Source organism: Triplophysa dalaica, chromosome 11 (genome assembly GCF_015846415.1).
Source record: "Triplophysa dalaica isolate WHDGS20190420 chromosome 11, ASM1584641v1, whole genome shotgun sequence".
Classification (NCBI taxonomy): domain Eukaryota; kingdom Metazoa; phylum Chordata; class Actinopteri; order Cypriniformes; family Nemacheilidae; genus Triplophysa; species Triplophysa dalaica.
The window spans coordinates 8,864,558-8,890,627 of NC_079552.1; the positions used below are offsets into that span (position 1 = coordinate 8,864,558).

General features: G+C 36.9%; 2 long non-coding RNA genes across 2 annotated transcripts in view; both read left to right on the plus strand.

The window, feature by feature from the left end:
* LOC130431196 (uncharacterized) overlaps positions 1-26,070 on the plus strand; it is a 54,621-nt gene that overhangs the window by 14,414 nt on the left and 14,137 nt on the right. The window lies entirely within an intron of this gene.
* LOC130431195 (uncharacterized) lies at positions 20,558-23,020 on the plus strand. The gene is made up of 3 exons (XR_008908161.1): positions 20,558-20,757; positions 21,406-21,525; positions 22,541-23,020. It is a non-coding gene; the product is annotated as an uncharacterized LOC130431195 (long non-coding RNA).

Sequence of the window (26,070 nt, forward strand, 5' to 3'; positions counted from 1 at the left end):
GAAAAAACAATCACGCCTGTAAGTGTGGAATCTGTCGGAGACCAGAGCATGGCAGCAGTGCTAGCTGACACTTTGCACATTAAAATAAATTACCTAACCTTTCCACTTGCAGTGACAAAAACAGGAGAAATGAAAGATAATGGGTTATTATTCACGGCAAGATCCTATACATAATAATGATATCATCAATAATGGCCATGATACCACAGCTCCTGCGGCTTTTAAAAAACATTTAATGGAATTACTTTTCGGAATCATCACTCCTCGTCCAGTCCTGAGCTATTCAGCTGGAAACATGCAGGCGAAGAAAAGTCTGCGTGTTGGAGAAAGAGAGGGAGGGTGAAAGAAAGAAAAATGGAGAGCATTATATTTCTAGAAGCCTGTTACCAACCGCCATTCATGAGTCAATTTGCCAAATAATGCGAGCAGAACGAGAGAGAAAAGGACTTTTTTTAAGGCAGCGAGTGACCATTAGCTTAAGTCGGTACCTTATACAACAAACTCCTAGAAATGTTATAAAGAAGATTGGCTGGCCTTTAGGAGCAAATATTTTAGAGTACATTTGGGCGGTGCATGGACTATAGCATTAGAGGGCGCGAGCTGAGACTGGGCACATTTGTGGGCAGGAGGCAAGACTGGCACAGAGACCCAGGGGGCTGGAACGCTCGGCTGCCCGTCACTCTTCACTGTTGCCCTGCTTAATGAGACTAAGTCCTTTGAGTGGAACACACACACAATTTGTCCTTAGGTGATGGGCAGTAGTTAGATTTTGTCATTTTTTTATGCTGGTTAAAATGAGGATGAATTTTTGTAGAGCCGATTTTGGAACCGTTAATAGGATGGAATTACCCCAGAGTTTAGTTGGATTGTGTGAAGCTCAATTATAAATCTGGCACTTACAAGTCGTAAAGAAAATGCAAACTGGAAGTCAAAAGTAAATTATATAGTATTTTCTATAGTCACGAAAACAGGATTGTTTACGTAAGTCTCTCAGGGCATTGATTTCGTTTCTATTTATTTAGTGTTGTTGGTTGTTTTGTGACGGTTTCGTGTTTTCATATGTGTCCATTTTAAATTGAATTAATGCAGATGTGTTTTCGTACATGATCGGTGTATCATTTTTGATTCGCTTAACGTGCATTTGGTTTGTTTGTCGGGTCACCCCTTGATTTAATAGAGTCTCCAAAGTTAAGTGCGAGTTTCTTCTATAGATAAGATGTCTTGTGCGTCTCCTCTCTGAATAATCACAGTGATTAGGTTTTTTAATTAACATTAGCATTATGGCATATGTGCTGTGACTGAACACCTTCATTTCAGCGAGCATGGAGAGTGAAGCAGTATACTCTGCAGAAAATTCACTAAAGTAAATTTAACTGTCTGCATCCAATATAGTCCACTGGAGATTGCTTTATGCATTTGACTTCATAATTAACAGGTTTCAAACCCATAAACTTAAATCATTGAACACAGCTGGCGACCTGTAATTAAATGCATTAAATATTTGAATGAACACCTTCCTCAAAACAAGACAGCAGTGTCATTTCTCTGCAAGAACTTTAAGCTTGAACTTCAGTCGGGAGTTTTTTATTGCGGAAAAGGTCTTCTGTGCTCAAACTTTATGTCTCCATATATCTAAAGACCACATTTTTCTCATTTTTTAGTGATATGGTGTTTGAATATATTGCTTGATATATGGTTATATGCAAAGCTATCTACACCCACATAGACTTTTTGCCATAAGGTATTCTTATATGTTGAAAGTTTCATGATTTATTAAAGCTGAGCATCTCTATCATAAGTGCCAAATGCATTAATGTAAAAGTATTTTAAGTATTAAAAGTATTCTTCTTCTAGATAAGACCCTTCACAAAAGCCACATTGTTGGACCACCGCTGTTTGTCTGATTCTTTTTTTCCTGTCTCTTCTCAACCCACCAATGATACAGGACTCAATGAGATGTGTCCTGGATGCATTGTGAGATTGGTTAATACAAACGCTTGTTGGTGAAAACAATGTCCTCTCAGTGGTGACAGAGACAAAGTAGCTCCGTTTGGGGGACGCGTGCGCTCGAGACAGGTGATGGCTGCTAGGGAGCCTTTGAAGAGAATTTTAAATTCATGTGCTATAGGAGGCAGCTCGTCATTAAAAAACCTTAATTTCTATGTCAGGTAGTCTTACAGGTAATCGATCATCTTGTCAGATGGATTTTATTTTTTCCACTCCTTCAAATGGCCCCTACAACTCTCCAATTAAACTTGTAGGTGAAATGGAAAAATGTCTTGTGGCGTTAAAAGAAAAATCTGAGAAACTAAAAGTGCAATAAAATATTAATCCAGAGGGCCTGATCGGTCAATTCTGTAACACAGAAAGCAGTAATGATCATGATATTAGTGCTGCAATATATTGTAACCGCAAAGCCTTTATAGTAATTTCATTGCCACCTTCTGGGTAATCAAACAGTAATCTGGATTGGAGTGTTCCAGTTATCGCTACAATTCTATTAAATTTGTGCTCTCTTTGACACACAGAAGCATTGTTGCTAATTGCATTGAAGAAAGCTGATGTGATTGTAGAAACTCTCATTCTAGTTTTCATCCCACGTTCTTCTACTAAGACGCACTCTTGTTGCACCACCAGAATATCTCCACACGAGAGCCATTTATTGCTACATTTCTAAACGTTAACGCTTGTCAGCTCCAATTTCTGTCCCAGACCCTCTTGTACCTGGGGAACAAAATGCTTGTACATTTGTGCTGGAGGCTTTCTGCCTCCCAAGGCACACATTAGATCAGACAAGGAATGACAAAAGCCACCACACGACGGTATGGGACCCCCTCATGCCCAAGAAGTTGTCTATGGCTCTTGTGACTCCATGTGTACCACGGGATGAGTTTCGAGTAATAATAATTCAGTTGCAGATGATTTAGGTCTGCAATGAAAAGTATTCTATGGAAGGTTATTCAGTGTTAGTTCAGGTTTTGCTTTTAATACAAATTATTTTATGGTCATTTCACTTTGGCAAACATTAGAAAACATGTTTCCTTTATAGCTAAATTTGCTAAAGAAAGAATCGGTCTTCTTCACGTCATTCATATGGATTCATATATAGGTTACTGGAAAACATGTTGGTACTTGTAGAATTAAAATAAAAAGTTATAAGAATAATATAATTTATATGTAAAATAACATGAAGAGTTTATTTGCAAAAAATACATTATTAAAAATTAGTTCTTTTTTTATTAGTTTTTTAATGTTTTGTTGTTTTATTGTTATTTAGCTGTATTTTATTATTATTGCTTAATCAAAACAACCCAACTGCAGTTTGGTTGATATTACTATGAATTTTTTTAAGAACTAAGTTATCTGTTTTTGTAAATAAACGTATTACATACCTTATCCTTATTTTTTCCTTTTAAAAAAAAAAATGGAGTAATACATAAGTATAATATTAAGTATTACAGTGTGCAGATTCAGAAACAGCCGTGCGAGTTGTTCTGAGCAATAGCAACAGCGAACTGATCTTAAAACATGAATGTGTTCTGTAGTCACTCTTATATGGCCTAAATGGACAAAAATGCCAGTGCAGCAGAAAGAAAGGGTGGAAGAAATAGAGTTGATTAGCAGAGCCTTCCCAGCATGCCGTGCAGTGACAAATGATTGACTTGGAACAATATCTAAGGCGATCAGGATAAAGCACCGGCCATTTCAAGCCTCAGCAAAATTCAAATTCTAATTAGACTCTGTACCACATTCCAAATAAAAATTGTTCCCTTGGTATTTTATCCTATCAGGTGTCTCTATCCGACCACTGAAACAAAACGAATAAAGAAAATGATTAAAGTGATAACAAAGGCATAAAATTTAAATTATTGCGGCCTCACATCTGGGATCTGTATGTCACCGGGCTGCCATTGTTGGCCCCCGCACTCAGAACTCCATTCTTTCTGCATGAGGGCAACCGTGAGAACAGAGGAGAGTAAAAGAGAGAGAAAGCGCGAGCGAGAGGGGGGAAAAAAAGAGTATGAAATTAAAAGGTAGAAAGCGAGAACGCAAATAGGCTTTCAGCTTTAGCGTTATTAATGACTCTTCAAAAATCTCCGACTTTTCCAATCTCTCCGAGAAGCGCTTGAAGGAGCTTGCAGATGAAGCTGACCTTCAAAATGTTCTTTGGTCTTTAGTTAAGAAATTCACTCACCATTATGGCATCATTAGGGAAACAAGGATAAAATTACTCCATGGTTAATGACCTATAGGATCCCCCACCAAAATTTGTTTCAGATCTAATAAAACTGCGCTTAACACACTCGAATGAATTATGAAGACTGTTACGTGGGGTATTAAAATGTGGAAAATAGATTTTCTGAAGCTTGGAGGACTGGACTTTTCAAATCAGATAGTAGAATGGAATTTTCTGGGCAATAAATTCTACCATGTCTCAATTTCATTTTTTTCACCGGGAATTTTTCAGGCTGTGATTGAATCTCTGAGCGGGGTGGCGTCAAAAAATGCATTGCCAAGAGACGGCCACCCTTAAAACATCTTCTCGTTATTGGGTGTTTGTAAAAATACACGGGCAGATACGCATAGTGTGTTTATCTCCAAGCAATGCGAAACCAGGATCAAATAATATATTTTTTAATAGGTGGTCCATTGCAGACGTGTGACACGCGAAGAGAGCGGAAATCTAGAATAAAGAGTTTAATTAAGAAGATCTGTGTTATTGAGCTTGATAATTTACCATGAAGACCTTTATGAAATTGGATTTGCATGTACATTTACTCAGCGTGCTGGCCAGATTAACGAATGCCAAGGTGCTAATTAGCAAAATGTGTCCTAGAACTGAGAAAGCATGCAAAAAGCTGTTAGTGAGAAAAAATGAGGCTGCAGGCTATTGGACCTGTTCTTTTACACACACACACACACACACAAACACAGTCATTTAGGCCGATATGATGTTATTCTCTGCAGTCTTAATGTCAACTTATTTTGAGAAAAGGGAGGAGAAGTGGAGAGTTTGGCTTAGCGAGAGCTGCTTATAGCCACTGAGAGGTGGTTTGTGCGGTAATGCCATTTGCTCTCTTTAAACTTTAATCTTTCCTATTAATTCCCTGCAACTGGAGAATGTGCAAGAGTTAATGTTCCATGAACGTGTTGCTCACTCTGCAATCTCTTCAAGCTAATTACCTTCAGGTGCTAAATGGAGGGAAATTGCAATCCATTTGGATGAGAGAAATTTCACCTCTCTGTCCCCTGTGCAAGATTTTTGGGTGCTTTATTGAAGTAGGTTGAAGAGATGGGGGTTAGAAGGAAATAAAGTCTAAGTAGAGTCGTTTTCTAGACATATCATCTAGTTTAAAGGGCTTCGCTGTTTTGGGTGTGCTAGTGCTGTGTGTCCAGTGTGACCCGGGAGAGGAAGCCGCTGCGCACCGGGACGCTTACCTGTGGAGGTCAACCGGAGGTCAACAGGTGCTGTCTGGGACACGTGGGCAGTTTAGCAGATGTTTGATTGACATGAATCATTCGGATGGCCCATTAAAATCTTGTGATGGGCAGAATTGATAGCGCAGCCGTTTTGAAACGTAAATAGGGAGAGACTGTAGAGGTGAAGGGCCTTTCAAGATGTAATTATACTTGAAGGTTAATACGAATACAATTATCGTCATAATTGTTAAAATCTCATTTTAATTGATTTGCCTTCTTTGTGCCTGCCTCTGTGTTGAGAATTATTTCTTTACAATTCCCATTCCATGTATTGTAAAAAAATTGCCCTTAGTTTTGTCAGTATTTGCTCAATCTTACCTAAACAATTTTTTTCATACAACATCATGTTTTTTTTCTTTATGACATCGGACTACAAATATGTGTCAACATGTTTGCTTGACCTGCAAGACTTTTTGATCTCCTGTGCCCCCCGCTCGCCCACTCCAGGAGTGCATCTGTGGAGTAATGTCACAAAGACAACTCATATCAGAGATGTAAGGGCCAGCTGGGGAGGGATGGCCACATTGTGATCACTCACCTTCATCCTTTATTTGTTGTCATTACCTTTACGAGCATTTCAAGATCAAATACAACCAGAGAGGGTGGACTGCCATGTGACAGAGCAGGATTGAGGGCTTCAGAGGGAAAGTGAGAGAGAGGGAGAATGAGCAAGGAGACATTTTGGACACCCTCTGCTTCATTATGGCTTTCATTATCCCAGTTAGTGATGAACAACAAGCTCTTTCCTACCCAGCATGCTCTCCTCTTGTGTCGCTCCTGCCATCTTCACACGGATCCAAATCCTGTATTTTTAGTCTCTCTGAATTTCAGATTCCTGTGGTGTTTGCGGGCAAATTGCCTTTCTTGCGCTCGCAATAAACCCCGACTGCTAGCTATTGACAGATCTCCCTAAATGTTTGCAGGAGGGGGATGTAATTATCTTTTATCAAATTTTTCCCTCCACCTTGCGGGAGGGTCCTCAGGAGGGGGCTAAAGGGAGAGGAAGTGAGGAGATAAGAGCGGAGGGAGGGGGGTGATTATCTGTAATAGAAGAGCATGGAGGGGCACTTTGTCCCCTGTTTGATGTGTCCCTTTGGATGACACAGCAGGAAATTAAAGATGAAAGAGCTTTACCACCACTGTTTTCTGAACAGCGGGAAAAAACAGACTCGTTTGTTGGTCGCACACCGTACATGGACATTGGGTTTAAACCGTAGTCACCCGTTTTAATCATTATCATGCTGTTTGTTATTCTTGCATGTGTGCCGTTGGCAAACTCGGGTGAGGTGAGATAGATTCTTATTTTTCCTTTTATTTATCTGAGATTATGTGTCCGAGTCTGTCCATGCACGCAACCAAATTGATTTGGCAATGGAATTGCAATGAAGAGTCAACCGCTTGTTTGAATATAAGGGAGGCTCAATGTCTTTTATTGTTATGGCTATGGCAAAAATGAATAGTATGTATATAGAGAGCTGTTATATTTATGTCAATAAAAAACAGTATGTTGCATATGTGCATTTATATGCAAATTTATTATGTTTTTTTATATACAGTATATATATTACCCTTCAGACAACCCGAGTTTACAGATGTTCATAAATATTTTACGAGGTGGCTAATTTGTACGATTATTATAAAAAGCAATACTGAAACCCCATCCCTAAACTTAATGTCACTGGCATGAAAGCAAATTGTACTAAAACGTACAATTAAGATCATACAAATTCATAATAATTAGCCACCTCGCAAGATAGTTAAGAATTCCTTTAAGATTGTGTTGGTTTGAAAGTTTAGGCTCACTTACTAGTTTTCTTACTTTCTTCCCATTTTAGAATAATAGTAAACTCACCAAAACTATAAAAATCCAGAAATGTGAATATGAAAATTATGTAATGACCAAAATAATTTGAAATGTATTTTTGAGCATCTTCGTTTAGAATTTCTAGAAATTTTGTCTTGGCAGCCAGCTTCTTGATGTACTGTATCAGCTGCTTTTTAGTAGTTTAAGAGTTTCTATGCTGGACTCATACTGGCTGATTTTTCTTCACTATTCAGTAAAGTTATTCATGTAAAAAATATGTTTTTACTAAATGAAATTTTATTTTTGTAATGAAAGAAACTAATATGTTTGGACAATTCTATTTCTGTCTACAACACTAATTTCAGTCATTTAAGCCAAACCCTTTTGTAAGTTAAAATAAACATAAGATCATAAATTCGATATGAATAGAATAAGTATGTGTATATATTGAGCTTAATATATAAAAAACTATTTAAGACTGAGTACAGTTTTACTGATTTCAGGTTTAACAATTACAAGTTAAGAATGATGCTTTTAAATTAAAGCTGAATCTTGGTTTTCTCAGAGAGCATCTGATTTATATTACTCATTAACCTCATTTAAACAGTAGAACATCTCTGGCATGATGTTCACAGCGGCCTTCACATTTTTCCTCGGCCATATTTCACCAAGGTAATAATAAATGAATTAGCAAAGAGGAGGTTTCCAAACAGACTGTATCTTACATAAACATGTTGAGTGACAGGGCAAAGCTCCCACCGTGGCAAAGAATCTCCCACAATTAACACTCCCCAACATATATTTCAACAGCTGAGAACTAGTCGGCCGACAGTACTTCAAAAGAGAAACACCCCGAGACATGAATCTCCTGAACATTGGAAAATATATATAATAATCCCATGTCGTCTCCGTTTTAAATAAAGTGGCGGACTTGTAAAGTGATTAATGGTTCCTTTAAGTTTGCTGGTAGCTAATCATGGTTGACAGTCGTGCATATTTGATAACATGTCTATTTATCAAAGGAAATATATCTTGTCGTTTTATTTAAAGAAAACATTCTGAATAGTTTATGTGAGAGGATGTAATGGCTTTCTGGGTATTATGAAGCATATATGCCCTTTAAAACACATATGGGCCAGTGATCCCTTGAAAAAAGCATTGACATTTTAAGTGAGGGGAACAACATGCTCATCTCTTAGTTTTTTCAGTAACTTGCCACTGTATGTGCCAAAGAGGCAAATATTTCTGCAGAAAACCTTTCTATTAGCCTGTGTGTGGTTATGAGACTCTTGAAATGAATTGCTCAGTAAGTGTCTCTACCCTACAGCAGTACTTATCCTTCAATGTAGCATGAAATATCAAATAAGAGTAATCGGCTTTGCGAAAAAACACTAAAAAGTAAGTTAGAGAAGTCTTTCCCTCTCATGCATGAGCTCCTTTCTTTCTTTCTTTACTTCGTTCTTTCTTTACTTTTTTCTTTCTTTCTTTCATTTGTTTATTCATTCTTCTTTCTTTCTTTCTTTCTTTACTTCATTCTTTCATTCATTCTTTCTTTCTTATTTATTAATTTAAAGAATTGGAACCTGTTTTTAGTTTAGCATACAAATAATATATGCGCTATTTTGTAAACCTTTTGTGCAACTGCAGTCTCTAGCTTCTTTCTCTTGCCTTTCTCCTATTTCTCTTTCAGCTTTCTCTCCTTTTTTTCAATGTATAAACCTTCTGTTTTAGTATTTTTACCCAGCAGGGATTGAATGTTAAGATATATAGCATACAAGGCCATACATTGTTTTTTTAGAATATGTTTGGTTAATTTTAAAGTTCATTCAAATCTATTTAAACTATCCTGCCTGAAATTACAATTGTTGAAGTTTTCGGAAAGGGAGATATTATACCATAGATGTTGTTGCAGTGAAATATAAGTTAGTGACATTGTTGCAAATGCCTTAATGTTTATATTCAATAAAAACATAGATCTCTTCCCTTTGAACTCATACTAGACTTTTTTAATCATTTTAAATAAATATTTACTGTTGTAGATATTAATATTTTGCTCCCTCTGCTGGGCAGACAGACCTTCTGACATTGTACTGAAACTTGTAGGCTGACAAAAAAAAGGATTTAAGGTTAGGCATGCAGCAATATATATAATGCCATTTCACAAAATCTATCATTAGACTAAATTGTTTTTAAAATTCCTGCCGTACTCTTTGTATCCAAAATTGACCAAAGCAAGAGCTTGCAGCTATTAAACAGTTCAGCGAAATTGTCATACAGTACGTTTCTTTTTGTAGCATTTGGGAGTGTGAATAGGCAGGTCGATGTAAATGGAGCAGTTGGCAAAAACTGTGAGTGACTCCTGCAGCTATGCTGGTGGTGGCTCACAGCGCTCAGAAACATAGATTTACTATTTCACGCTCCAGAGTTCATGCTGTCCTTAAAGACTTAAAGGCATTTCACACCAGGATTACAATTTTACAATCACAGAGAGTGACCTATCACTCACTCGCAGGTCCCACCGCTCCAACCAAATCACCTATTCTTTCTTTAAAAATGAGCTGCCCTCTATCAGCATTATTCATTCTTGCCCTGACGGGAATTAACAAACTTGGAAACAATTTCACTTATTAGATTCCAGCAATATTGTTATATCAGTGGGTAAAGGTGAAAGGGATTTCTTGCAACATACATAGTTGGTCCGTTTATGGGGTTTATCCATTTATCCACTGTCGGCCTCACAGTAATCCGGGATTTTTAGTCTATAACATAAAATTTCCTTTTAACTCATATACGAGCCTGCCTGTGAAAACCAGGCTACAGTCTTATAAGCAAATTTTTAGAACAAGCATTGAAGTTTTATTTCGAGCATTCATTTCACTATGATTTCAATCTTTGACATGTCATTACTCAGTCAGTATTAAAGATATCAAGGTTATGTTTTTACACAATGTTCTTAACAATATGTGTAAGATGTTTAGAAAAATTACTTTAGCTTGCCCTTGGTTGGGTTTATTGGGTCTTTGTAGTTAAAAAAGTATATATATATATATATATATTTGTATATCTTTTTAAAGGCCTGACTTTTCCATTAAAACGTATGTGCAAAATATTTGAAAAACAAGCTGATCCAAATGTTTATTAATGGAAGAAACAACAAAACCGGAATGATGTGTTTAGTAACACCTAAAAGAGAAATATGTAAAACAAAATAATTTCTATTTCATTATAAATATTTTGGAAGCTGCTTCGCCATGGTACACTGGGGACAGAGAATAAATTAGATTTGTTATGCAAACAAAAATCTTTAATTTTATTCCAGTGCCTCACAATAAGGTGTATATTGAGAAAGCTTTATCTTTAATCTAATGTGAGTCCCTTAATCTCAGAATTCTTGTTTTCACAGTGATGCCAATAATTCAATCTGCCCATCAAAACAAGTACTGTGTTTAAAATTTCTAGCTGGTATATTATCACTTATATGGATAGCATAGGTCACAATGCGTCTCATCTTTCACCTGAAAACTGAGAAATTTAACTGTTTATATACCCAGTTCCATGCAAAATAGTACAGTCAGGTGGCTTGAGCATGTCCACAGACTTCTGTGCCAAAGCTGTGACCATTTAGCTGCCGATAACGCAGGTAATTGCATTTCTGGAAGAGCAGAAGCAGATGAAACACGACGCGAACAGATACCACCGGCACACCGGCCCCTTCTGTCGGAAAATTTCATTTCTTTCCACGAGGAAGCCATGAATGCGAAGTCTGAATCCAAATCCGTTCCCCCTGCACGTTTATCAGGCCTGGCCCACCAAGTGGGTAGATGGAGGTAATTCACTCAGCTGAGACTCACCACTTTAATCCAATTTACAGCCTCCCCCAGCAAGAGATAATTACAAGTCTTAAACCAGTTAGGAGAAGGGTAGAGGGGGAGAGCAAAAAAAAACCCTCCACTCTCCCGAACTGCTCCCGGGTCTAGGAAATATCGACGGAGGACGGGAGAGAAGATTTCTGTTGGGAGGACTCGAGCAAAGGCGTTGTTAAAAACTAAGAAAGTGTGCAACTAATGAGGCAAAGTGAATTCCACCGCAAATGGAATTCTGGGAAGAGTGGCGGATTACACCCTGGGTCATGTTTGCACATTTACGCACCCTGGCAGAAGGAGAGCCGACTTTGTGGTCAATACTTCTGAGCTTAGTGTGTTTATGTGAAGAAAAGGGCCATATAACGCTGCAAGCATGGCTAGATGTTATTTTATGTCTGGAGTAAAGGACAAACAGGTGATTTGCTGGTAGAGTGTTGCTGTTGAATCCAACCTGATCTCACTGCCATGATTTAGATTTTGTTTACCTCACAGTAGCTTAAAAAACAAAACAATAATAACATTTATTATTAAACTTTCAGTGATTCTTTCAGTTTAATGTATGATCCGTTTTCCTTAGTCTGCTCAACTACTTCTGCTGATTATGTGTTCACAACATCACCTCGCCGTGATGAAATTTATCACACTACATATATATTCAATTTTCAATGACCTGTATCCCACTAGCATCTCAAAAATGTCTTTGTAGTGAGCCTTATCGATTTTCAAAAAGACATTTTAACAAAAGAAAGGGCAGGTATTGATTTTCTTCTCTGTGAAAATAATGTAACATTTAGCCCTTTGTAAACAGAATTAACCTGGTATCACTGGGCTATCCATGGGAAGTGACACTTGTACTATCACATTAATAACCATACAGATGAAGTGTCAGTGTGTGATCCCGAGGTCATGAATTGTCATTATCTTTGGAGTCGACTCTTAGAAACTGAAAGTGTGTGCTTATGTCTTTGTGTGTTGTGTGTGTTTGGGCAGGGTGAAAAAATGATGCCGGTTTCAGATATCTGGGTCATTTCCACGGTGTCATATATTTCAGTCTGATCAGTATATAATCAGAATTAATCACATGAATGTGTTTATTGATTTTTTCCGCTTGCCTTGCAAACAGCAGCAATTCTGAGAAAAATGGTTGGGAACCATTTCAACCAGAAACATTTGATGGATGCCATGAAAAAAGCGACAGAAATTGTCAAATATTAATATTTTATGTAAACATACTAATAGTTGTTAATACACAACCCATCTTTATAAGATTATTTAGATTAAAAAGGACAGACTAAATGGTAAAAGCAGACAGTGTAAACGCAGGAAACAAAGAAGTGATGCAGAACTTTCATTATTGTCACTACTTTAAAACATTTTAATAATCTCAAACAGCAGTCGAATACCGACTGTCTGTTTTTTCAATAATTTCCTATACATTAATATAGAATTATAGCAAATCGCTTTAGTGAAAAAGCATAGTGCTCGCACCTTCTTGATATAACAACTTTGAGTGTCTTTTGAATTAGGTTATGTTTTATGCACTAAGCGTCACAATTTTCCCTGCAGGTCTGTATAAAGTAGGTCTGTATGAAGTAATCATATTTTTGGCTTTATAAAATTTTACAAACTTTATTTTCACTTCTCTCCAAATAATATTCCAGTCACCAAGGCTAATACACGCACAGTATGCATCTGCAGCCAAACCAGCCAGCGACTCTGGGCATCTCCCTCCTTTCTTTGATGTGTGAGCTGAGGAATGGGGTTAAGTTGTGCTAAAGAATGTGAGGAAATCATAATGAGGCAGATTCTCGGGGAGCGGAAGCGTCAGTGAGCCCTAATTAATGGAGGGAGAGACGCTCCTAAAGTCTCCCATTCAACGCCTCACAATGGGTGTCTCTCTGAAGCAGAACCTGTGGTGGAATATTAAAGAAATGAATGAAAACGGGCGCAAATGCCGGACCCTCGGCCACCCCACCCCACCTCCCGTTCCTTTGGCACCCCGGCTCTCATTGTGTGTCTGTTCTCAAGTGTCTTCTCCAATCTTCCAGGGGAGTCCCATTCATCGCAATCTGCTTCAGAAGATCCAGCCGCGCCGTTTTGTAAATATGGCCCTGGACAATCCACACAAAGGGAAGGCACATTGCCAACAAGTATCCAATTTGGTGCTTAAAAAATGTTAACTCCTCAAACTAGCCCTTACTCATTTAGATGGTTGAGATGAGGCGAGATGTGAAGGGCCACAGTGTCGTAGAGGGGCCCTTGTGTAGACACAAGTCACATCGGGGTATTTGAGAGGGGTGATGGGAGAAGTGTGCACCCACCTGTCATTGTTTGTCCCTCCTGTTAAGGGGTTTAGCATTGACCTCTCCTCCTTCTCTCTAGTCTTTACCACTAATCTGTTCATTAGCCACAAGCACCAAAAGAGTTATGTGGAGGACATGTGGAGTACCAAGGTGATCAGAGAATTTTTGTGTGACAATGTTGCATAACTGTCAGATTTTGAGGACAAAGACCACCATTCATGACACCTGCTTGTTACTGGTCTTGTAACTGTCTTATGGGGACCCTGCAGCTTTTTGAATACTCAAGAAAAGTTTTGTTATTGTGGAATGTCAAGAGATAATAATTTAATAATTAACAATGATACTCTACTCCACTTTTTCACATTTAATAAAAATAGTAAGCACATCAAAACCATGGAATTACAGTAACTGTGGGAATTGTGTTGTAACAGAATTATCCAAAAGAAATTATCTCTATATATTTTGCATCTTCAAAGTAGTCACCCTTTAGCTACAATTTGCAAATTCATGCACTTTTTTTATCGTCCAGCTTCTGGCGGTCTCAACTTGGGAAGCTTTTAAACATTATCAAAGGAATTACCAGCTATGCTGGACTCTTATTGGCTGCTTTTGAATCATTATTTGGTCCAAGTAATCCATTTCAAAAATATTATTTTTATAGTAATATAGTTTTCCATAAGAACTGAAGATGTGGCACAATACATTTTTTGTCTACAAGAATAAAACAATATAGTAATATTAATTCATATAAAATAATTAAAATATATATAGTTATTAACCACTAGCCAGATCCATTAACAAACAAGATATTAAATACAATTTATTATAAGGTCCTATTATCTGTATTAATAAACCATTAACTATGACTTTTGCCTCAGTAATTTGTTGCTTATTAAGAGTCAGTTATGTAGTTGTTAGGTTTTGGGTAGGATTAGGGAAGTAGAATATGGTCATGTAGAATCTGTGCTTTATAAACACTAATAAACACTGCTAATAATAGGCATGCTAATAAGCAACTAGTTATTAGTAAGAAACAGGTCCCTCTACTAAAGTGTACCACAAACACAGAACAGAAGTTAACTACGACCCAGGCGCGTGAGTCAGATGAAACGTCTATATTTAAAATAATTTCTGAGTTGTATATTGCATATGGATAAATATGATGCAACATGAAGTCTTCGAGCAATGGCATGTTAATTTGCAGTAGAATTGGAGAAGTCAGTTAGTTGTGTGTTTATTAGTATGTGACAGGCTTAAAGGCATGTAGATTAATTCATGACCCCGAGAAAGATTGGACAACAATTACTGCCACTGTGTGTGTCAGAGCAGAAAAGTAAAGGTAGCAAAAAGATGACAACAATCCATGCTCAATTCATTATACATATTAATGAAGTTCTGCTTGATTACTTGTAGATGACATTCAACGCCTTAGCGTTTCGTTTTTTTCGCACCTGACATAATGGACACTTGCATGTAAATAATTGAATCCTCAATGATTAAGCATACTAACATTTTGAGTTTTATTAATGTCCTCTCTGGTAGGTCTAGTAATTAAATGCAGTACAGTCGTTGGTCATAATTAAACTATTAAGCATCTCAAGGTTTGACCTTCTCCCCTCTGACCCACTGTTAAAGCAAATGTAATGACTCAGAGAAACTCGTTTGTGCAGGCACGTGAGGTGACCTTTTGCTGGCATAGGACGCCGGTTATATAAGGTTTCTCTTGAATTCAGATTGAATGTAAGTCAGACAGGCTTCAGAACAAGATACCTTTTGTTTAACATTTGCATTTATTCTTCTACCAGAGCTTGAGCACACAGATCCACAAGTCATCTTATACTCCAGAAACATTAAACAACTACAATTCAAGTGATAAAACTATCCCTTTAAAGTTGTGATTTTATTAATTTATTTAAAGAGATATTTTTTGAGTGCACAAAAAAATTATATTCAGTTCACTTAAAAAAAAAATGCTGGGTTCAGTTAAAAAGGGACAAACCCACTGTGGGTTTTAAATTAAACTATCATTGCTGTCCTTCTGAAACCTTTTATCTCTATATTTAGCGATTTTGATTTGTTTGCCATAAATTCTTATTTTTCGTCACCCTTTATGATTGTCACTTCTTTTGCAAATATCTAACAAATAAAAAGTATTAAAAGTGCTGGTCAAGTTTTTTACATTTCCTGAAAAACGCAGATTTGTACATCCGGGGTTTCAGTAGGACAACGCCATGCTGGTTAGTTTTAACCTATTGTTGGGTCAAATATGAACCCAGCATTTTTAATTGTGCATTCATAACCCATAGTGTACGACTTTCTTTGAAAACAAGGTGACTGGTAAAGCAGTGTTTCCAAGCAGTGAGTGAAACAGGACCATACATCAGGGATTCAATGGATTTTTTTAAATAATAATAACATATATATTCTTAATATTTGTATTACTCCCTCTCTAATTCCCAGGACTTTCGTTATTACGCCATTAGACGTTTGAATTTTTTTAGGTTTTGTAGACTAACACATGTCTTATGCATTTGAATGCTACAGAGCTGACATCTTTTCTCCATTTCTTCTAATTCAGATGGTCCAGTAAACAACATCTGCCATTCCATTTGCCCACCTTACACTGTAACCTCTGTCTAGTATAGTTAAGTGAATGCACAATGGAGGGTAATGATCTTCTACTAATGTCTGCTATTACCAGCACTCTCGCAGTGATAGATTAGCGTAGATACCTTGTATATTTTCCCAAGGCCGCTTGTGTCTAATGTGCTGCATTGATGTTTCTCAAAGTACCTTTTGCTTTTTTGTCCAGTTTTGCGATTGTTTACTTAAGGTTTTAATCAATGTACTGAATTAGGATGCTTGCAGTAGTATCTGAGCCGTTCTCAGAGGACATTAGATTTGTTCACATTAAAGCATCGCCTGTGCTTTGACTGTGTTAAGCTGTTGATAAAGATAATGGACCTTTGCCCGCAGCTGCATTTGCTTTATATGTGGCCGAGCAGTAGATCAGTCTCCTACATGCAGATCAGTGCCGGATCAATACGGCACTACAACGTGACCCCGGGACCCGAGGTCAATACCCTTTAAATCAATACGCTCAGAATTAGCTGTCATCAAGCTCAGTTAATGGAGATGCCTCATCCACAATGGTAAACTGACTGGCATTGCCTATTGGCTCTAAACTAGGGCTCGTTCCTGCAGGTCATAATGTGGCTTGCGGTCCTCCCAGAATGTTGCGTGCTTGCTTGCTGTTATCATCTTTGTCTGATGTGCGTGAAAGATGGCTTTCCAGTTGTTTCTAAAACAGTGCACGATGGATTTCTTACCTTTTTGGTTGCGAACGTTTACTTGAGGGAAGTAATATTGTTCCAAATATTATGGGCTCTTTGAGCTCATTTACACATGGTTACTGTTTAATCCACAGGCATTTCATTTACACCGATGAGTAGGAGCAGTCTAAAGGAAATTGTTTCCCAGGGGAGATCATTGACTAAAGCACGTTGCATTCCATTCACTGTATGTAAGTCATTTTCAGAGGTTATAACCCAAAGCCAATGGAGGAGGGCACGGTTGCTTTTATGGCCCATAACAAAAAAGAGGGATTTGTGTGTGTGTGTGTGTTCCTCACCGATATAATATTTACACCCGCTCTCCAATTTCTTTGTGTGTTTGTCAGATTCCCTAAACCCATGAAGAAGATTAAAAGATTAAACTTTGTTTTAAAAGCCATCCAGTATGTGTTTTTATAGCCGTGAGTGCATTTGATCAACAAGTGCATGGATTATTCTTCTCTCACCGCTAGACTTCCCCGCAGGTGAACAGATCTGAGAGCTGCCGTGCGGACCCTGCTGCTGCTAAAACTGACCATCACAGGCCACAGCTGAGACTTAAACTGAGCAGCACAAACTGTTTTCTCAACAAAGGGATTGGCTCAAACAAATGTCATAAGCCTTTAATGAGAGAACTGATCTCACTAATACCTACTTCTATTCACTAGCCTTTTAGCCGCCGAAGTCATTGAAACTTAACAGAAGCCGTGTCTCTTAGTAACCCACTGCAGCCAGGCCACATGACAATGCAGGTCAATTAATTGGTTCAGAAAAGTGGGAATCCAATTAATGTGTATCAAGCTGGCATTTTTGCATGATGATAGCTCATTAGTGGGGGTGTTGTGCTGGATTATCCCCCCCTCATTAAAAGGCTGTCTCTCTCAGTAGGGCTTTAGGCAGCAGGGAGGGGATTCTTTATGCAACAGGTCTGAAACAAAAACTCTATGTTATCCCCATTTAATGGATTTAACGCTGTTGAATTTTTAAATGGCTTGGGCAGATTCGCATTCACACTCACTTTCGCGCTGTTTCTAAATTACTTGGAGGCATTTTGCGGAAAAGTGAAAGCCAGAGAAAGTTTTTGCTAGTTTTTCTTTAACTTGTAAACAGTGCAATAGTATAGAGCACAGTTAAAGCCTTGTTATGTTTTTAATAACATTTAAAAGACATTTTTAAAAAACATTGTGATCATTTGAATTTATTACAGCTTGAGAATCACAATCACATTAAACACCAAACCATTGTATTGTGTTGATTTGAAAATGAAACACATAACAAATGTTAAGACACTGTAGTCTTTAAAATTGCACCATTTTATGATTTTCCTTTTGGCATTTTTTAAATAAGATAAATAACAAATAAATGTAATTAAATAAAAAACATTTAAATAGGGCTGTACGACAATTAGTCGCGACTAATCGTATGCAAAATAAGGGGTTTTGTTTACATAATATATGTGTGTGCACTGTTTATAATATTTCTGTATAATAGACAAACGCATATAAATATATACACAGAATATAATATATATACTATATAATAACAAAAATGTATAAACACTTGTTAATGTTTCTTAAATATATGCATGCATGAGTGTGTATATACAGTGTATATATATATATGTGTAAACAAAAACGTTTATTTTGCATACGAGTAGTGGCGAGTATTAGTTGTACAACCCTACAATTAAATTAAACTTATAAAATATTGAGTTGCCCAAATATACTGTACCAGCAAAAAGACTTTTGTTGCTCTGTTGTTTTAAGTTTTTCTCTGAGCAGAAGATTGATATCCTTGCCATCCTTGTGTAGAATAACTTCACTTTAATCTTGTTTGAGGCAAAATTTCAAGTGGAGTGTGTCTAGTTGTTTCCGAGATTACTTCATCTTTCTCTCTCCAGCCACTTCCGATTTTGTCCTCTGGCATTCAATGTCCCATTACCCTTCACAAGCAGCTAGTTTCTGTTGTTTGCCCAGTGCTTTCCGCTGGGGCCAACATCCCAAAGATGTGCAGAAATACCTGTTCTTCTCTCATATCTGGCCTGCTTTACAAACACTGATTAATTGATGTCTATCTCTTTCGTGGACCGTTCCTATGTGCGTGTTTTTCACTTTCAATTAAATAGGATATTCCTGTTTGTTGTGGTGCAGGTTTTAGCCGATTGAAGTGAAGGAAATCCCATGTTTGTGTCAAGTGACATGTTCAGAGAGCTGGGACAATCTGTCCAGAAGTCACGCGGCGTTGGGAAGTTTTTAGGCACATGATATAGGTCACTGAGACTGGCTTTAACGTGCAGAATACCCCTTTGTTCCTGGAAATCGTGAGAAAGACTCACCCGTGCATCCAGCCACACCCATAATTCATCCTCTTTGTACATTCATAATTGTTTTAATTAGCTTTCTGTTTCTTTTGCCTTTTTTCTGTGTTTTTCCATCATGTTCAACAAACAATGAGTTATCAGATCAAATTGCTTTCAATGGGGTATAATTGAAGTTAGTAATTATAGCCTTAGAACATTAAAAAGTAGTTTTGTATATTTGATATGTGCCCTGAACACTGTGCGAAATGTAAAACGGAGTGTCTATTTCATGAGGGTATCAAAGTTTAGATGAATTCAGCCTCAAGTCATGGCAAATGTTAATTGTCAACGAGTAATGATGAAGTGGGAAAATAATTAGGAATATGTTAATCAAAGTGTTTACTATGCAACCCAAAGCGTCCTAATTTTAGCACCGAATGTTTTTCCCTAATCTAATACATATTTGGTCATTATTAAACGTGTGTAATATGCTGGAATTTGGCACACCAATCTATTTGGAGCATCACTGCAGAAAAGAGCTACTTATTCTTCCTGTCCCATTCTTGGCATCAAATCAACATGACAAAGTTACCGTGTCTATATATTTTTTGTGCTGTGGGAGTCTGATAAAGGCCGGTCCGTCAGATCCAGAACAAAATCAACTTATGTTGCAATTTTTTCTGTTTTTGGCTATATTATTCCCCCATTCATCTTCTAATCATCTATTCCGTGCAGTCAGGCGAATACATTGACAAATGTTTCCCACATTTGATATGTACCGAGCATAGAAAACGAATGCAAAACATTTCAAATACCTACTGCGTTAGAAAAACGAAATTATAAATCAATGGATCCCACCTCGTGTAGGTTTGTTATTTTATTCTCTAAACCCAAAATATCATCCATCTGTTAAAATTCATCATCTGTGCGTTAATGTCTCAGACCCCCCGGTGTATATATGCTTATAAAACTATGTCTTGATTTTGGTTTAATGTTTTATAAAATTGACCAGCTTCTATTCTTAATCCTGTTTTACTAAACTCCAGAAAGAGACATGCAGTTTTATGTGCACCATCCCAGAGGCTCTGCAGTAAAACCCAACCCCTAGAAATTACACTTAACACCAATTGGAGTTTAGCTCAAGATCCCTAGGCCATGCGAAGAAGGTAACACTGTTATTTTAAGTACACTACACAGACTCTCTGTGCGTCCCGCCGTTAGTACGTATCCATTTCAAAATCAGTTTAGACTGCAGCAGTGAGTCTAACAGTAGTCGCCGTGGGGTTAAATCCTTTTCATTGGTTCCCTGTAATATACTGAAACACTGTACAGTACGGCCGTACATCGGGGAGTTTGATTTCAGCCAGATACTGACCCTAACAATGAACAGATTTAATCTGCGGCAGTCTCTGTAAAGCAGGGTGCTTGTGCGGGACCAGTCAGTGAGTTTACCCACTCCTGCCATCTGTTAAGAGGCTGCTCCAAAGTTCAGCTTGGATTCACAAGCCCCAGGAGTTCTACCAGCCTGTACACTTCTCCTGGCCGCTGGATCGTGGCGCGTGTGGGTTATGTTTGTATGTGTGTTCATGTGTGCATGTCTGGACCCACCTCTGCTTCACATACCAAACCGATTGTCCCCGCATTCACACAGACGGGTAGAAGACTCGCTGGCAGGGTAAGACTACCGTAATAGTGTACTGTAGAAGATGTAGACCTTGCATATTAACTACAACAATTGAATGTTATTGCAAGAAAGTTCATCTCTAGTTTTAGCCACTTGTAGCCTTTTTCGGATTAATGAATCTGGATTTGACTAAATTTGCAAAAAAGTGAAACCAAAGTCTCTCTCTCTCTCTCTCTCTCTCTCCTTCTTTTTCTCTCTGTAATTTCCTGATTTATAGCGCCACCATCTTGCTCGGACTGACTAATGAATTAGGTTGTGTGTTTTAAGTCTTGCCCTCTTTTTCCTCTCTAACTATTATCCCCTCTTAAGAACTGTCTTTTCCTCATATTTTTAATATTCATATAGTCTTGGTGTTTTTTGGGCATTTTTATGACAATGTTTGATATCTGGCTAAATTTGTAATACAAAGCATTTAGGGACTATTTTAGTGTTTCCTTTTTATGTTTTGGAATGCTTTCAAAAGAAGTGATGCACAAATCCAAAATAGTTTAAGAGTTTAATATATTTAAGAGGTTGTATTTCAGTAATATTTAAGACCCTCCGGTGTTTATATGCTGATAAAAATATGTCTTGATTTAGGTTTAATGTTTTGAAAAATTTACCAGCTTCTATTCGTAATCCTGTTTTACTAAACTCCAGAAAGAGACATGCAGCTTTATGTGCACCATCCCAGAGGCTCTGCAGTAAAACCCAAACCCTAGAAATTACACTTAACACCAATTGGAGTTTAGCTCAAGATCCCTAAGCCATGCGAAGAAGGTAACACTGTTATTTTAAGTACACTACACAGACTATTATCCCCTCTTAAGGACTGTCTTTTCCTCTTATTTTTAATATTCGTATAGTCTTGGTGTTTTTTGGGCATTTTTATGACATTGTTTGATATCTGGCTAAATTTGTAATAAAAATTTTAGTGTTTCCTTTTTATGTTTTGGAATGCTTTCAAAAGAAGTGATGCACAAATCCAAAATAGTTTAAGAGTTTAATATATTTAAGAGGTTGTATTTCAGTAATATTTAAGACAATATTACTTTAACAATACTTTATTTTATTTTGCAGGCTATGGCACTGGTAGTATTTAAACTGGTAGTGTGCCCTGAAAATATAATGTGTATACTTTATATATAATATTATTTATATATGTGGATAAATATGAAAATAAAACTGGTATATGGTAGGATCGTAGATTTTTTTTTACCTAATAAGTGGCTCATGATTTAACTCTTACATATTGGATTCCTAGCCTCTCCCCAAAGTTTCTGGGTTAATAGATAACCAAAAAACAAAACAGATTGTTAAAAAGGTGATATAGTTTGACCCACAAAATAATTTCAAAGTCAAACCGTACCCATACATACGTTATTATTGAAATACTCTTGGTTTGTGTGATTGAATTTCTGACCTTTCTGTGAAATGAGCACGAGTTGTTTTACTGTATTGCCGTGCAGACAAAGGTCGCAACTTGACATGTGTAACATGCAGTGTGTAGAACTTAACATTGGCCATTTTAGACACAACCTTTGGCTTTTCGTAGAAAGCTACATTTGCAAGGATTAAAATAACAAAAAACATCAGATTATAATTTTGCTAAATTTTCTAAAATCTTGTTTGCATTCACTTCAAACGGCCAAATTTGATCTTTTTGGTACATTGAATTCTTGAAAGCATTTTGGAAACTCCTAATATATTTTTAATTACATTTGAAAGAGTTTGATCATTCTTGTGGAATATAGAAAAGAGAGACTTAATGACACTATGTTTGTTCTTTGCTAAGTAAAGTGTGAGCCGCTGTATTGATGTGGGACTGTAGGAGACGGGATGGCGGGGAAAGTTTGGAGGGAAACCTGGCAGGCCCGCCAATCAATCGCAAAGTTCACATTAAAAAGTGCTGACAGCAGTGGGAGAGAGAGTTCCCACTTTCATCTAGCACGAGACCTCCAGCTAACCTCCACGTCACACTTTTCCTCTCCAGACCTTCTTTCTTTATTAAATTGTGTTGCATCCCACGGTGGAATTGAAGGCACCGCCTGCTTTGTCACTTATCGCAAAACTTTTGACTCATTGCATTTTTTATATGAAAAACAATTCACATGATAGCCTTGAACCCAGGGCCTCCTTTTATCTTTGTAGAGGCCACACACATTTTTCTTGTCCAGATTTGTCCTTTGCTTAGTTGAGTTTGCTAAAGTCGCTGCTGTAAGAAACTGTTATGCGTTGAGTTTTTTTTTACACTATTCTTATGTATTTGTGAAAGTTTTTTATAGCAACTAAACAATTATTCTGTTTACTGTGACTAATAAATCGGTACAGGATTGTAAATACACAGCATATTTTTGTCAAATCATTGTTCATGTTTCTGGAGTGCTTGGCTATATTTATCTTTTCCTGTATTCTTTATTTAATTCTATTAAATAAGTTAATTAAAGGTTAAGTTTTCTCTTTTTTTATTTATTGTATAATCTTATTATTAATTTATCAAGTTTACAAAAGTTTCAAGCTTTTTCTTTTTTTTATTAAAGGAACTAAATGTTTTGATCGTTGTTAGGGATGTAACAATAAAAAAACTAACTGTCCGATAAAACCTCGGTACGATGTTTATTGCAATATTTTTGAATGACAAATGATGACTTGGAAACGTGCAAAAAGCATCCACTTTTCTTTATTCTCTAATCATAACTGTTGCTAAGAGTTATGAGTTATAGCATGAGATGGGTCAAATGACCTAAATCAAAGGTAACATCTATAATTTTTTCGAAAATTCTCTGTTAGGCCCGGAAGACCTTTCAAACAGTGATGTGACCATGATAATATTGAGACAATTTTGCTATTGCGATAACACGGTATCGATAATATTGTTACATCCATAAATATAATGGTAGTAACATAAGTGATACATTTTTTTGTATGTGTCACAAATTATAATTTTTTACTTAAAACCTGGAAAATGATTCACACATGCAACACAGCAGCTGATCTCAGCCGTGCACCACTAACATACACCATTTATCCTTTACCTGTAAAGGTTAAAATTTAGTGTATTCAGTTTCATTAGGTTAGATCAGGTAATATTATGTCAGGTAATATTGATGTGTTGTGTGGAAGATGCTTACCTGTGGGTTTGTTTGTGGAAAACTTGTGAAATTGAACTACTCTAAATAAGGAGACCAAATATTTTGCTTTATAACAACCCTTCAAGACATATTAAGGACTATTTCTCATGTGGTTCTGTTCACTAACATAAGTTTCTATAATGTTGATGTGTTTATATTTCCATGAGCTTCTTTGTTGTTAGATATCTGTTAGCTTCAGCATTAATCCAACCCAACCTTAGTACATTGTCCTGGTACAAACAGGACTAAACTAATCCGTGTATTTTTTTCATGAGTTGTTTTTGTGTGGAAACTGTTTTGTTCACTTTTTAGGTTAGGTATTAACAGAACTATGAAGTGCTGTTGTTGTCTTGCGGGCAGATGATATTATTTGTTCTTGTGCTCCTGTGTTTAATTTATTTATTTATTTTCATCCTTAACAGTTTCTTTGTAGTTTTTTCTTTTGTCGTACATGCATTTTGGCACATTAAAACAGTATTATGTAGATATCCAAATGTTCATTTCTGCCAAAGGGAAATGGCTCTTTTTGCGCTAAATACTGCCATCAGGTGGTGTAAATTTGTTACAGCAAAATGTATGACAAAGAAATAGATTTGAATTTTAGGATTAAAATAAAAACCATACACGAATAAACATTCAATTGTGCAATGCGTTAGACATGCTTAGCTTTAAATTACTGTGTAAAACTGCAGTGTTTTCTGTGTATAATATCTATAAATGTTTGCTTCAAGTGACTGTGACTGACAGCTTCTCCAGTGTCAAAAAATGTAACAATATTAATGAAACATATTGATGACTTCAGCATGCATTTCCTCTGCCAGTGTTAAATCTCAATGCCTTTAACTTTGTTCCAGCTTAAACAAGACACTAAGACAGTCACTTCGGTCTTATTACCCATAAAATATGTTTCCCTTTTCTCTCTTTTACTTGAGCCCCACTACAACCTGTCAGGTGGACACAAAGGAAGGAAGTAGGATATTAAGTTGCCGGCCTTTACTTGTGGGCTGTGTTTATTTGCTATGTCAGAGACTGAGAGATTACACTGTTTGTATGTATGGAGGCTGGAATCTGGTCAGGTGTCTCCTCAGGGCTAAAGCAGCAGGTCAGAGGCTGATACACTGTTGAGACTGGCATTAGGAATGAAAGTTGTGACTGGAGACTATTCACTGAGAGTAAGTGGCTGCCATCAATCATTCTGTGAGAAGTGGACATACATTTAGAGGGAGAAAGAAGATCCTCCTTTTGAAGAAGAGCTATAATGTGTAACAATGCAATATTTGTTTTCATATCATCCGGTCTGAAAAGAAATATTTAGTTGTATATTTTATCTTTTGAGTGATATTGAATTAGTGATATTATCATTTACATATTTATTTTCGTTTCATAACCTTTCTTGCTTGCAAGTGTATTAAATTTAATGCTTTTTTAAAAATCTGAATCTTCAAACCATACAATAAAGCAAAAAGATTAGAGTAGTATTGCCAGTTTTCATACTAGCAGTATCATCAGAAACCAAAAATGGCCAGTTGCCAGGCCTGCTGTCAGTAGATTTTGATTGATTACCATAAAAATATCTATTGCTGACTACATAGAAAGTTGATCCTGCAGACCGGAACCCATTTGAAAAATTAGAGGATATATGTGAATTTCAAACTATTTGTCTATAGAAGCAAAAACACAGATAGCAGCCTTACAGTCATCACAGGGAGTCATTCCTGCTTCTCAATATAACCCGAGGCACTATAAACACTGGAAGTGCTCGGATATTCTCTCATAGTCCTGGCCGACTCTATTCTTCGGCTCCACTGTCTCACTGATGGGAATAGATGGAAGGTTTTTTCTTGCTTACGGTAGTTATAGAGATGGTATCAGAATGAATACAAATGTATGTGTGTTGTCAGCACGGCACACACAGGTCTTCAAGGTCACAGAGGCTGTCTGTATGTTAGTTTTTCTGTGTGGGAGTCTCATTGCATATTTGTTTTCTTATTACAAACAGTTTGAAACAGGAAAGACTTTCTGAATGTGGCATATAGTAACACATTCTAAGACGAAGAAAAGAATTGAACGTTTTACAGTGGGTTAGAGGAAATTTTCTTTTGTAGTTCATGTCATTTTGTTGTATTTCTTCTTTAATTAAAGTAGTCAGAAGTTTCGCCGCTCTACATATCAAAGTCGGCGACATTTGGAAATG